The 11,377-nt window shown below is 37.9% G+C and overlaps 2 pseudogenes; both read left to right on the top strand.

Moving 5' to 3' along the window:
- The first annotated feature begins 345 nt into the window (after positions 1–345).
- LOC113772821 lies at positions 346–4,268 on the top strand (annotated as a pseudogene).
- A 3,785-nt stretch (positions 4,269–8,053) lies between these two features.
- On the top strand, positions 8,054–9,913 carry LOC113774322 (annotated as a pseudogene).
- Positions 9,914–11,377: the final 1,464 nt, after the last annotated feature.

Genomic DNA, 11,377 nt, shown 5'->3' with positions numbered 1-11,377 from the left:
ATTAAAAAAAGGCTATTTAATGATCTATTTGTCCATGTATTTTTATAAAAGAAAATCAATCAAAATTTGTAGGAGTTTCAAAAGGCAGTTGAATATTTGAAGAAATTATTTGACATCAAAGGTTTTGAAAACACTAAATTTGTGTTGGTTTACAAATTCAACATTTATAAAATGCGAATTTTGTTCACCAACCCGTTGCTTAGATACCCGGAACCATTTCCGGGTTTGAGTAGTTTGCCCAGATTGAATATCGGTTGCCAATACCGGGTTGATATTACTGGCGGTCCATCCCGGTTCAAATACCCAGCTGACTTCACTGGCGGTTCAGAAGGTCGGCTAATTTTTCTTTGAAACTTGAAACCGTCTCTTTTAAATCCGAATTCTGCTGTGTGCAGCTTAGTCGAAGGGCCTAAAACAGCATCTCTCACTGCATTTCATTGTGTCAGAAGCAAGAAAACTTGGGGATTTCTCTACTTTTACCTGGCGGAGGCAAGAAAAATGGAGAACGGAGACTACAAAGACGTCCCGGAAAATGCAAATGAACGTATGTAATGACATTTTAACACTGTATTCACTTTTTTCCTTTTCAATTTTAGCAGTAAAGTTGATTTTTATTTTGTTTTCGACTACCCAATAAATTATTCTTTTTTTGTTTAAATTTTGTTTTGGGGTTTCAGATTGTCCAGGGACCCAGTCGGAGTCAGCGGGAAAATCTGATGCATGTAAAGGATGCCCTAATCAAGAAGCCTGTGCTACTGCTCCTAAAGGCCCCGACCCAGGTCTCTAAATATCTGTTATTTTTTAGGAAAAATATCTGTTATTTTTTAGGAAAAATATCTGTTATTTTTTTTAGTTTTTGTTTAGATGGGGAAGGGCTGCGGCGGGGAGGGAGAAGGTGTTTAACTCAAATTAAATTATTGTTATTGATTTTTGAATGGTTGCAAGGAGGGGAGGCATAAAAAATGTAAAATTTTTATTTGATTTGTGATGTACTGTTAAACCTCTTAAATTTCAGAAGATGGTGAGAATAAGCAGAGGATTAAACGGGATTTGGTTGTTGAAAAGCCTAATTTCCAATTTAGAATAATTTGAGTAGTTTGTACACGGGTAGTTTTTACTGAAATATGTTTTTGCAGCTACCTCTGTTAATATTGGAAGACAAACATTTGGTAAAGTTTAGCAAAATGGGATTGAATGGTTCTAATAACGTTTCTCCAACGCTGTACTAGAGCTTGACTGATAGCTCGATATGTTCAGTTAAGCCAAGCATCCCTAGAATGTATTCAAGATTAGCTCGATATGTTCAGTTAAGCCAAGCATCCCTAGAACGTATTCAAGATCACACTCTCAAAGTGAGATATAGTATTGGAGTTAAATGCTGTTAGGTAACTTAACTAACTTGAATTTCTCGAATACTACAGCTAGGCTAGATGAAGCCCAATCTGGATCCCTTGATGTTAGCCACATGATCTTGTGGTTTTTAATTTGCTTTTTTTTTTTTTTAAAAGAAGAAACAATTCAGTACTGTACTTGTTCTGATTGGTGCTACTTGAATGGTGTTTTCACATGTCATAAGCAGTTTTGCAGCTCATGACTGTGTGTTGTTAACTTGATGGAAAGACACTTTAGATAGGAATTTGTCATATGTCAAAACTGAACATACTATGCTGGATTTATCTGTTGCGATTGTTTCTGGGAAAAAGGAAGCCATTAGGTAGTGGTGTGTGTCTCACGTGTAGCGTTCACACATTCTGGACCTCCTGTAAAGTTTTCTTGTGTTGCTTAAGTTGAAGATTTTACTTGCTGCACTCCCCCCAAAAGAATGAACTGATATAAAACAGAAGGCAGTAACCAAAGTCAATGGCATGTGCCATGCTTTTGTTAATCATATTCATTTGCAATAGCTTTCGCCACTCCAGCTGATTTTATTATAAATACTTCTAATTGGTGTTGAATCTTCTCTCTCATTCATATTGCATCTTGATTTTTTTAAGTGTTTTCATAAAACTGCTGTTATTGCCAATGAATTTATGCTTTTTGTTAATCCTTCAGAATGCATGATATCTAGCTTTCAAATAGCTAAATCCTTAAATATGTGAGACTATGATATGCTCAACTTGATTCTCCACCTGTGAAATTGGGCATGTCTACTAATGGGGAAAAAATGTCAGGGCAAAATTTTTATAACCTGACACGTTGAATTCCAACTGCTTCTTGCGGAAAACTTGCCTTAGGTGGTAGTAATGCTGAATTGCATGAGAATGGAACATATCAATCATGAAACTAGGGACATTGGAATTGAGATTTTAGTGAAATTATCTGGAGTTTGTCACTGGAAATGAATAGTTATTAAATTGAGGCATTTGGAGTCAAGAAAAGAATATTTTCTTCTAAAGTACTTTAACAACTGTCTTGTTATTTTGTGTTCTGGTAATTAAGTTCTTGGGTTCATGATTCCGTCTAAGGTTGAACTCCAACATTAGTTGATGTATTCTTGGCTGTGCTGAGCTCGCAGTTAGTGTGGGTTCCCTCACCCCCCTCTCTCTCCCCTTCCCCTCAAAATGGATCAATGTGAACTCTTATTTTACTATATTTGCATGAGTCTGTGTATTTTACTGCTTTTGAGGGTTGAAAATATTGATGACTTGATGCATTTTCTTTTGTTGGCATGAACTACCAACAATTAATGAAAAGTTTGAAAAACCAGGAGTTGGGTGGTCTTGAGATAAATTGAAACTGTCAAGTTTTACTGGTAGGAAATTGGCATGCTTCAAATTTTTTCTTCTGATGCAAGCATCATCTAAAACAGACATTTCTGCCAGCTTCTGGAAAATGTGGATCTCATTTTTAACTGGATCTCAATTTTCATTAGAGGTTCATATGAATCGTTTTTCATCTGAGTGCTGTATTGCAGAAAATTTTTCAAGCTTGCCTTTCCTAGTTTCCTGCAGCTTTTATATAGTTTTGTTCGATCATTGCTCTTAAGAGGCAAGGAACATTTATGTACTGGTTTATTTCTTCTTGGTTTCTGTTGCAGATTTGGTTACCATAGTAGAGCGAATGGCTACTGTAAAGCACAAGATACTGGTTTTATCTGGCAAGGGTGGTGTGGGCAAGAGTACATTCTCAGCTCAACTTTCTTATGCATAGCAGCTACGGATTTTCAAGTGGGTCTACTTGATATAGATATTTGTGGACCAAGCATCCCAAAGATGCTTGGCCTTGAAGGACAAGAGATTCACCAAAGTAATCTTGGATGGTCTCCTGTTTATGTTGAGTCTAACCTTGGGGTCATGTCGATTGGATTTATGCTTCCCAACCCAGATGAGGCTGTCATATGGAGAGGTCCCCGCAAGAATGGCCTAATCAAGCAGTTCTTAAAGGACGTTTATTGGGGGGAGCTTGATTTTCTTGTGATTGATGCTCCACCTGGAACCTCGGATGAGCACATCTCAATTGTTCAATTTCTTCAAGTGACTGGAATAGATGGTGCTATTGTAGTCACTACTCCACAACAGGTATCTCTAATAGACGTCAGAAAAGAAGTGAGTTTCTGCAAGAAAGTCGGCCTAAAGGTTCTTGGTGTTGTTGAAAACATGAGTGGTCTGTGTCAACCATTGTCGGAGTTCAGATTCATGAGGACAACAGAAACAGGTGAACAAAAGGATATGACCGAGTGGATCCTATCATATATGAAGGAGAAAGCCCCAGAAATGCTGGATGTTGCCGCTTACACTGAAATATTCGATAGTAGTGCTGGAGGTGCTGGTAGAATGTGCAGTGAGATGGGCATCCCTTTTCTTGGAAAGGTTCCACTGGATCCTCAGCTATGCAAAGCAGCTGAAGAAGGAAGATCGTGCTTTTCCGACGAAAAATGTCAGGTGAGTGCCCCTGCACTTAAAATGATCATCGATAAACTGTTGGCACAGCAAATGATTTCCAGAATAGAGGATGGTGCCTAGGTGTTATCTCTCTCTCTTCTTTTCTTTTTTTTTTTTTGGTGGGGGGGGGGGGGTGGTAGGGGTTGGTTGAAGTTTTTTGCATCTGTTTTGTTTGGAGATAAGATGTTAGATTTGTACAATTATAGGCACTTTTTTTGTATTTCGCTAATTGATTGATCTTGAGGTGAGCTGTTTTTTTAGCTTTTGTTTGAGTTGGTTTGGAACAGTTAATAGATGAAATTTGTCAGTCTACACTATATCTCTCCAAATAAATTGATTCCTGATGTATGTTGCACCTATAATGAATGATAGCTTAGATCTCTCCTAGTTTACTCGTGTTTCTCTTTCTTGTTTTGCTTCTCTGGTATAAGTTAAAAGGTTCAGAGTTTTTACTGATTGATATGGTTTATAGTTTAATTTCTGCACTGGTCCTTTGGGAATGAGGATGTTCAAGTTTGCTACATTGCTGTCTTTTGTTTATGGAACAAACGAGTCAGCTTACCTAGTCCCCTTAGCAGAAATAAAACGTGGGGTGGCTACCCTGATTACATCAGCCCCTAAAATTTCTTTAAGGGCCCTTCATTTAATAAACCTTGATTTGGTTTTGTATTCCTGCCATAGTCGGCCAGTAAGCACTCCAGTTGTCTTCCCTGTATTGGAGGTTGCACGACCATTCTCTCTCATTCGTTCTTTGATTTGCTTTGCTAAGTTATAGTGCGGTGAAGTAAAATCTACCCTTTCAATCGAAGCTAACCGCACCTTGGAATCATTCTGTAAGATGACTTTCCTGAATCCCTACTCCCATGCCAACTTCAATAACTGCTCCCTTGCCAATATTCTTTGAGAGCCTCTCTTCCATCTTCCCCTGTCATCACTTATCAGCCCTCCTTATTCCTGCCATTCCTGGATTACTCCCAGATGCGCTGCCAACATTGTCTTTAACAGTACCTTCGGGGGGTGGACTTCATCTGATGAAAACATTCCTGCGTTGGAGTTCAACATGAGCCTTAAAAAGAAGTACACTCTGCGCTTGATCTGCCATTGCTGATAGAGTACTTAGGCAAGTATGTAGCAAAGGTTACAGCCTTCACCGTATTTCCTGCTCTCCATGCAAAATGTATAATCTGTTGGAAAAGTAACTTCCAGTTTACCCCCAAATCCAATTCCATCCTGCTTCAGATTGCAATCAAACAATTCAAATGACGATTTACTGAAAAAGTACTCCCATTTATTCTGATTTACCACCAGTATCCACAATGCCCTGATTCAGTCGGAATCCCTGACTGCACGAGCATTTGTTACAAATCTGGCACAAGTCATCCGTTGCCAAATGTCTTCGTTTCCGGATTGTCCATAGCAGGAATTGCCACCTTTGAGGACCCTAATTTTCCAAATCGTATCCCATCCTGCATCTACATGCCTTGGCTCCTTTTCTTCCCATGTGATTTTATATGCTGACATTGGTATCCCTTTTGAATCTGGTTTCTAGCAAAGAATATCTGGGTTATCATCCCTTGGGAGAATGCACATTGCTTTAAACTTTGTAAGAGGTTGAGTGGTATTACTTTTTTTGCTTCAAAAATAGACTTTCAAACCTTGTAATGCGAAAGGGAGAAAAGTAGAAGGATCGAGAGTCAAATCAGTGATATCATAATTATCTAATTTATGTGTTTATAAGCTAAATTGAATATTACAAACTGAATGATATTAATTTAAAATATTAACGCATTTCGTTCAGTCATTTGCTCAACAAAAAAAAAATATTTTTTTGTCTTTATGGTTGGTTTAACAATTTGAATAACAAATATTGACTTAATTTCAGTATGATTGCCAAAGCAATTGGTCAAATTGGGCCAAGTTGCTGTGGCCTTAGATTTGGGCCATTATTTTAAAAAAAGGTTTATTATTTTTTTCCGACACATTTTTTCGTTCTCAACCATCAAACTCAAGATCGAAACCCTGAATTTGACAATTCAAAGGATTCTAAGAGTTTTCTCCTCACCATTGAACCAATCTAGAGTGATTATTCACAATTCCAAATTAAACTTTCTTTCAACATTATTGTCCAAATCGAGGAGCTATACATCCACATTGGCAATTCCTAAAACCATTGATCCCATACTAATGGCATCCACCATCCAAGGTGCGAAAGTTAACTTTCCTTTTAACATCATTGTCCAAATTCAGGGCATAATTAAATGTACATCTACATAATCTATCCGGTGACTTCCATGAGACCAAGGACGGAATCACAAGGGGCGGAGAGGAGTCACAGCCCCTAAGTTCTTGAAAATTATGTTATTTCCCTTCAAACTTTGGAAATTTTTTGAAGTTTTTTTTTTTTTTTTTAACTGTAACACTTTCATGTCTATGAAAGTTGTTCCTCAAAATGAAGTTTCTGGTTCCGTCCCTATGCGAAGACTAAGGAGCACAGGTCAAAGATGGCACTAAGAACTACAAAAACACTCCAAAAATGCCAAAAAAGCAAAAAATGCGTGAGCTGAGTTTAACCTATCAAGAAAGACTTGGTTTTGAGCCTGCACCTCCATGGCTCCACTCTAGATCATCTTTCCTCCTTCGCTTGAATGAGTCTTGTATAGTTACATGTTTACGTATATTTGCATCTTTAAATCTGACAATCTGTGTATTCTTCACATTTAAGTCTCCTGTGACAAAATTCTTCTTGGAGTCATTGGAAGACTTAAGTCTTTGGCATTTAATCCCAACAGTGGTAGAATAGAAGTTAATGGTTGATCAATCGAGATGACATTGGTGTCCTGGTCTACAATCTACACATCACATTTATTAGGGACTGAAAGCGTAAAGACTGGAGTTATTCCTACTTAAAGTAAAATAAGTTGAAATTTTCCAACCAGCAGTCTTGCTTTCTTCATTTTTTTTTGTCTTCTTTATATATAAGATGAATCCTTCGATAGACATCTAGATACTTTAAAAGCCGTTAAAAATGCTCCAGCTGTTAATTAATTAGCGAGTAGCGACCACGGCTCGCAACGATTACTTTGCATTGGTCTATGACATCGAAAGTGTTGAGACAGGCAACCATTTGGCTTCAGTGATATTTGATAATTTGTTTTCCTTTGCCATAAACATTAAACTTTTTTTTTTATTAAACCTTCAACTTTATAGCTGGACATATGAATTATGATACAGGTAAAACTGAATTAGCATCGTTTGTTTGACAGATTGAGACCAAGTGACAGTAAACTAAAAAAATTTTTGGAAAAAGAAAGGAAGAGAAGCATTTTCAGCAGCTCCATCAATTTCTCTTTACTTTCTGTTTGCATGTTACTTTGTTTTTTTTTTTTGGGGTATGTTTGATTTACAAATACAGTTTGAAGCTTGGACTTGATAGCAAGTATTCCTTTGAGAGAGCTACTTCTCTTGTCAGAAACCTGTTAGCAATAGCAATCAAGTCTCTGGCACTCATGTACAAGCAGTTAAGCTCCACCTAAAAAGTGGATTCAGCAATAGTTGAAGGGCGACGATCATGTGGTTATATCTATATGTTCTTTGGAAAAGATCAGTTAGTTGAAACTGCTAAACATACTATGGGGAAAGACAATTTAAAAGCTTTCACCTCCTCTGTCAAAATCCATCTTAGCTTTTACTGCTTGTTCAAGACGTTTCATTCCACTTCTTGGAGCTATTAGCCCTACATCAGAACTATCTCAAAACTTGCTCCTAACAGATAAAAAGTGGTCCACAATTTATGGAAATGGAATTTCTGACACCATATGAATTGCCAACCTTATTTTTTGACTTGACTTCAAGAAATTTTGCCAGAACTGGCTGTTTGCTGCCCAGTGCGTCACGGCCAATCCGATCTCTAAGTCCAGTCAACTTAAATAGCTTCCATAATGGCAAGAACATTTTTCCACACGTTGGTTTACCTCACACATGGAATGACAAGTACATGCACATGCCTGGATATATGCATATTCACAATTAAAACTTGAGATTCAGGTGTGAAATACTCCAAAACCAAAGCCCAAGTCAGCCAAAGATTTCTGCCCAAAATGAGTAAGTATGTTGACATCTCCTCAACAATTTTTTTCTTCTTTTTGTTCATTTACTCAGTGTTCTCTCAGCTACCTTCAAAAGCAAATTGCCTCCATGACTAATCTTTATGAGATGCTTCAGAATAATATTGGGAATTCATCATTTCCGTGGAGTAATGTGAAAAAAGACTCTAATCCATGTTCATGGGTGGGAGTTTCATGCAGTTCAAGCAACTCCTCTGTAACTGAACTTTCTTTACCATTGTTTTCAATATCTAGCCCAGAAATTCTGCCTGTTGTTTGCCAGATTGATAGCTTAGAATCTCTTGACATCTCTAATAATCATTTGAGCTCAATCCCGGATGTGTTTATCTCTTCCTGTGGTGGGATCAGTGGTTTGAAACTGCTGAATATTCTCTAATAATCATTTGAGCTCAATCCCGGATGTGTTTATCTCTTCCTGTGGTGGGATCAGTGGTTTGAAACTGCTGAATATTAGTAGGAACGAATTGGGTGGTTCTTTGCCTACTTTTAATGGTTTTCAAAAGTTAAGAGGTCTTGGACTTGTCTCGTAATTCTCTGATGGTGAACATCACTTTGCAACTCGATGGGTTGGATTCTCTGAAGAGTTTGAACCTGAGCTACAACAAATTCACTGGTCCTCTACCAACCAATCTTGGGAAAAACAATCTTTTACAAGAACTTCAGCTATCTACTAATGGTTTTCAAGGTGAAATCCCGGTAGTGCTAGTGAAATATGGTAATTTATCTCTGATTGATCTTAGTCACAATAAACTTTCAGGATCAATCCCTGAGAGATTTGGAGAGCTTTCCAAGCTCCAAATATTGGTTCTCTCAGCAAACAATTTGAGAGGTGAAATTCCTAAGTTCCTTGTAAATATTCAAACACTGTTCCGATTTGCTGCCAACCAGAATAATTTTGTTGGAAATATTCCTCCTGGGATTACTACGTATCTCAGGAATTTGGACCTCAGTTTCAACAGGCTAAGTAGAACCATTCCCCAAGACCTTTTATCCCCACCCAATTTGCAGTCAGTAGATTTGTCTTACAATTTGTTAGAGGGGCCAATACTAACAGAGATCTCTTTGAGCCTCTTCAGGTTGAGGTGGGGAGGCAATTTATTAAATGGGACAGTCTCATTTCGATCATATGGAAGCCTTACCAAATTGACCTATTTGGAGCTGGACAACAACAATCTAACAGGCGAAATACCTCCTGAATTGGGATTATGCCGAAGTTTAGCTCTTTTGAATTTAGCCCAGAATTGGCTGACTCGGGTCTTGCCTGTACAATTGGGTAATCTTGCCAATCTTCAAGTTTTATACCTTCAGAAGAATAAGTTGGTTGGAGTTATCACTTATCAGTTTACACAGTTACACAGTTTGCAGAGAATGAATTTCAGTTCAAATTCAATTGGTGGCTCAATTCCAGCTTCAATTTCCAAATTGCAAAATCTAACAAACTTGGACTTGCGCCATAATAATCTGAGTGGTCCAATTCCCATTTCCATTCGCACTCTGAATCTCCTAATGGAACTTCAACTTGGAAATAACCAACTCAGTGGAGATGTTCCAGCAATGCAATCATCATTGCAGATTGCTCTGAATCTCAGCAACAATTTATTTGGCGGGCTTATTCCCGTGACCGTATCCAGATTGATCGCAGTGGAGGTTTTGGATCTTTCGAATAACAATTTTTCAGGTGTAATCCCGAACTTCCTCACTGAAATGGCAGGCTTAACGCAACTTGTACTTTCAAACAACCAACTTTCTGGAGATATTCCGAAGTTTAAACAATGTGTTATGGTTGTGACAGATGGAAATAAGGGTCTAAACAATGCTACTCATGTTTCAACAGCAACTGCTGGTTCTAAACATTCAAAGGGATTATCTATTGGAATGGTGATTTGTGACGACCCCACCTCCCCTTAGGACGTATTCAAGGGTTTGACGGACCGCCTGCCTAGTTTTCACCAGGACTCACTCACTCACTTCAATCAACTCTCAAGATTAACCATTCAAGCCTCTAAAATAACATTTAAGTTCTACAATTCAATCAAAATTCAAACTTATTTACAACCCAAAAGTAAATGCATGATACAATATCAAATGTCAAAATACATTCTATCTACCAAAAAACTAAGTACAAGAGGATTATACACTTTAGTTCACACTTAATTGCTCCAGGTCTCCACTCCTGTAAGGAAAACAAAAGCTAAAGGAATGAGTTAAAAGCCCAGTGAAATTCCAAAACAAGCCCTCAAGTAGGTAAAACATGGAAATATCACATTTAACACTTGTCACAGTAATAAACTGTCATTCAAGAAACAGTCATTCAATCATTGGAAGGATACGTGCTCACTTGGAGCCATTCATTCAAGTCATTCATTCATTCATTCGCCAACCATTTTCCTTATCCCTCTGACATTAGAAAACATTTGCAAGTGAAAAACTCCTTCAGTGTTCATGTCATTCATTCATTCACTGGCCAGTTCTCCGCCAGACTTCGTGGTAATACTCGAGTATACCAAACATTGTCCCAGGGTCACCAGCCGCTCGACCGAATCCGCTTCTGGCTCGAGTCGACTGGCAACGAAGGGCAAGGGTCCAGTTCAGCCAAAAGGCTTACATTCATGCACAAGTAGCATTCAATCATTGAAAATTCACTTTTGCTTGGATCGAGTGCGATAAAGTACACACTCGCCCATCGAAAATCCATTTAGCAATCATTGAAAAGCATTTAACATCCGGCAACATTCACAACATTTCATATAGTCATTTAAAGCATACACATGCAAGGAACACTCACCTTTTAAAGTAGACCAAAGCTAAACGTTTGACTCCGGATCATGCTCGTTCCCACCGTTAAATCCTAAATGTAACCAAGACAAGATGTCATGGTCCGATCATTCAAAATTTAGGTTAATAAGGTGCTCACTTTAGCCTTACTCATGAGCCATATGCCTATCTAAAATCAGCCCCTCAAAGCACAAATCTCAAAGACAAACTTGAAAGCCAATCGAAGAATGTCCAAGTGTATTCTAGGGCTATGGAGTACACTTTTTTAAGGCCACAAAACCATCCAAAATCACACCAATTAATGTTTAAGACCTAGAAAAGTTTTTTCAAAGTTTTCCAAGTTCCACTCAATTCATTTGACAAAATTTTCCAGCTTTGGCGACATTCTTTGAAAAAGTATAACTTGAGTTCTGTAGGTCAAAAAAATTACAAAACTTGCACCATTAGAAAATAGACTCAAAGTACTAAGAGACTTTAGAAGACATCCTCATGAAATTCAACTCATAGGTTAGTCAAATTTTCAGTTCAAAATCACTGCTGTCTCATGTACAAAACAGAACAGTCATGGTTTTTCAAGAAACTTTGTAAATTTTCTGG

This window comes from Coffea eugenioides, chromosome 6 (assembly GCF_003713205.1).
Source record: "Coffea eugenioides isolate CCC68of chromosome 6, Ceug_1.0, whole genome shotgun sequence".
Lineage (NCBI taxonomy): Eukaryota > Viridiplantae > Streptophyta > Magnoliopsida > Gentianales > Rubiaceae > Coffea > Coffea eugenioides.
Note: the sequence above shows the minus strand (reverse complement) of the source record. Positions and strands in the feature narration are given on the sequence as shown.